Source organism: Bos taurus, chromosome 3, assembly GCF_002263795.3.
Source record: "Bos taurus isolate L1 Dominette 01449 registration number 42190680 breed Hereford chromosome 3, ARS-UCD2.0, whole genome shotgun sequence".
In the NCBI taxonomy this organism is placed as follows: Eukaryota; Metazoa; Chordata; class Mammalia; order Artiodactyla; family Bovidae; genus Bos; species Bos taurus.
Genome location: NC_037330.1, coordinates 21,501,128 through 21,505,074, shown reverse-complemented (window position 1 = coordinate 21,505,074; position 3,947 = coordinate 21,501,128).

Here is a 3,947-nt window from a genome sequence, read left to right as displayed (position 1 = left end):
GGACGTTGCAGCCGCAGCTCCGCCCGGGCGGGAGCTCAGCCCGGCCCAGCGCTGGGACTTGGGGCCGCCCTCTCCTGGATGAGCCCGCCAGGACAGCGGAGAAGTGGAGAGGGGCGGAGTCTGAGACGGGAGAGGGCGGGACTCTGAGCCTGCGGAGGAGAGATTAACTCCTCTAGGGAGTGGATGGGAGAAAGCAATGGCACCCCACTCCAGTACTCTTGCCTAGAAAATCCCATGGATGGAGGAGCCTGGTGGGCTGCGGTCCATGGGGTCGATAAGAGTCGGACACGACTGAGCGACTTCACTTTCACTTTCCACTTTCATGCATTGGAGGAGGAAATGGCAACCCACTCCAGTATTCTTACCTGGAGAATCCCAGGGACGGGGGAGCCTGGTGGGCTGCCGTCTACGGGGTCGCACAGAGTCGGACACGACTGAAGCGACTTAGCAGCAGCAGCAGCAGCAGGGAGTGGATGGGAGAGACGTTCTTGGATTTCACCATTCTCACTACTGTTCTGACTCCCTACAAGCAAACCCTTATATGCGTTTTGAGTGGAAGTATGCTGCAAATAAGGACGGTGTGGACCAGAAATCCGATCGCTAAAAGAGGTAGCTACTTACAGTGAGTCTCTCCCTACGGGAAAGAAAACATGAGCTGCTAAAATCCGAAGTGTACCTAAAGCCTACCTGCTCCACCTGTGGCCCCCTACTCCCTACCGCAAATACACAGACTGTCACCAGAGACTTAAGAGCTTTAATGTAGTTGAAGGTGAATGGAGGGGAGCTTTTCTCACCGAGAAAAGGCACTTTTTCTGCCACTGTCTGAACTGCCTACTCTCCTTCCTCCAAAGCCATAGACCTTTTCAACTAAGCTAATCACTCGCAGACAGTTCCCTTGAAAATACCAACTTGAGAGCAGTTTACCCAAACTAGGTATTGGAAAAATACACAGCATTTTGTACTTAGTTGGTTGGGACCTAAGTGATAATGTCATTTGTTCAATAAATATTTGATTACTGTTCAAAGATTGTTAGGTGATGAGGACATAAAATCCTTGTAGAAGTTTCCAGTCTAGCAGCAGCCAGATGGTTAAACCAATAATTGGCATACAGAAAGAGTACTTTAGTAAATAATATGAATAATCCTCTCGTTTTGCTTACTTTCAATATAACCCTTCCCATGAGACCCCAAAACTGTAAGATTGAAGGTGCCAGCCTACCAACACCCCCAGGTACCTGCTGAGCTGGACCATGCCCAACTACTATGTGGGTTTTGTCCCTAGGGAGGATGTCTACCCTCTCCTGACATTCAGGTTCTTTCCTTGCTGCTCTGCTGCCAGCAGTAGTGGAAACTCAAGCTCAAATATTTGGTTCTAAATCCCAGCTGCTCCCTCCAACACTTGAGTCTTCATCAGGCCCTGAGCTCATTTTTTTGTTAAGTCCTCTATACCAAAGGAGGAGAAGAGGACAACAGAGGATGAGATGGTTGGATGGCATCACTGACTCAATAGACATGAGTTTGAGCAAGCACCAGGAGATGGTGCAGGACATAGAAACCTGGCCTGCTGTAGTCCATGGGGTCGCAAAGAGTTGGACAGGACTGAGTAACTGAACAGCAACAAATCAAAAGTTACTATGGACTAGTTTATACCTTCTAGAATTTTCAGTGGTTTCAGGGGAAGGAGAATAGGAAAGATTTAAAAAAGAGAGAGAGATGGGGAAAGTCTTTGGAAGTAATGGGTATGTTCATCATCTTGGTGTGATGGTTTTATGGGTGTATGTGCTGTGCTTAGTCACTCAGTTTTGTCTGACCCTTTACGACCCCATGGAGTATAGCCCACCAGGCTCCTCTGTCTATGGGGATTCTCTAGGCAAGAATGCTGGAGTGGGTTGCCATGCCCTCCAGGGGATCTTCCCAACCCAGGGATCAAACCCAGGTCTCCCAAATTGCAGGTAGATTCTTTACTGTCTGAGCCACCAGGGAAGCCCAAGAATACTGGAGTGGGTAGCCTATCCCTTCTCCAGGGCATCCTCCTGACCCAGGAGTCAAACTGGGGTCTCCAGCGTTGCAGGCGAATTCATTACTGGCTGAGCTACCAGGGAAGCCCCTTATGGGTAGATAAATATGTCCAAATTGATCAAACTGTACACTTTACATGCAGCTTATTGTATGCCAGTTATACCTCAATAAAGCTGTAAAAATATAAAGGAAAAAACTCAACCTCACCTTGATTGCTAGTAATTTAATAAAGGAGGGATCTCCTATAATAGTTAATTTGAATCCCCAAGAAAAAGAGGAAACGCTCTTCCAAGGAGGAGCTGCTCAGCACTTGAAGAGGTTGCTGGTAGTGTTGCAGGGAGAAGTCAATTCTGACTCCATGTTGGAACTGTTTCCTTGACTTGCTTTCCATTGTTTTTGTTATTATAATCATACATAAAGTCCTACTTCAGAGAATTCTGCCCCTCTGCCTCACTGTTAAGTGAAAGTGCCTTTGTTCATAACCTTGTCCACCTGTAGATTGCAGAAGAAAGAAATTAACACATCCCCTTGCCTGAGGCTTGCCATTCTAGGAGATATTTGCAAAATTAATGGCCTTTTTTTTTTTTTACTTTGTTTCCTCACCTACCACTGCCCCCCCATCTCTGATCCATAAAAGAACCTGGTATCCACACCCAGAACAAGATGGTTATTTTGAGATGTTGCCATCTTCTGGATCAACCAGCTTTCCAAATAAAATTCCTTGCCTCAACATCTTGTCTCTCAGAGTCCTTAGCCTGTCATGTGGCAAGCAGAGTGAACTTGGACTCTGTAACAGTAGCAAGAGCAGCAGCTCCAAGAAAAAGTTCCAAAAGCTATCCCAAGGAGATTAGAATGGACATTTCCCTGATGGGCATAACTCATGGAGATATTCCCCAACCCATCCCCTATATCTCAAGAAAAACAAATTCACAAGGGGAGAAAAAAAAGTTCATTGCAGTTTTAAGTTCTAGCATCCCTACAGGATAACAAAGAACTAGGAACCAGGGCTCCTGAGTCTGATCCTACCTGCAAGTTCTCTCTATCCCCAGTGCCTGGCACTTAATAGACCCTCTTCACATCAGTGTAATAAAGTTATGTGACCAGACAAAGGAGGTGAATTGCACATCAGAACCAAGTTTCAGATCGAGGGCATTCAAAAACATGGTCAGGGGTTCAAACCCCATCAGGGCGCACCAAGTTTCACCTCCTCTCATGCATACACCCCATCTGGAGAAGGAGAGAGAAGTGAAACAGGAATAGTCAGTTAAGTCCCTACTGAAGTTCTACTAAAGAGACAGTCCAGGAGGAAAGACAGGAACATTAAGACTAGGGTTACTTTGAGAAAGAAAGATTTATTTATGAAATCAAGGAAAATTTCAGGGCTTGAGTTGTTGGGGTAACAGTTTATGGGGTTGTATAAAGGGAGACTGCTTAGGAAGACCCATGGCTGGAGAAGTTTCTACTTCTGTGTTTTAACATCATTGACCATTCCCACAGTTCAGCCATCCTGGGATCAACTTCCAGGAACCCCAGAGGAAGCCAAAGGTGTGACTTCCATTACCAGAACTGTTTCCTGACTCGAACTTAGCAAAATGATTTCCCCGTCCCTGGACCCTTCTCTCAGCAGTCTCTTCATTCTTCCCACCCCACACTGCATATACATCAAGGAATGTAATATTCCTTTTCTATTCTGTGGTAACTGGAAGGGCAGGAAGGAAAAGAGAAGTTCTGTTCCCCTTAATAGAAATGACTTTGACCTTCTGATGCTCTTTTGGCAGCTGCACCCTTTTTTTCCCCATCAATTCCTCCCCTCTTCATTCTCCCAACCTTAAAGCAGTCCTGTGTCCATCCGCATAAACCCTGAAACTGACCTCATCTTCTCTAGGACCTAATCTACATAGCTCCCCTTCTCCTGGCCAAACCCTGGA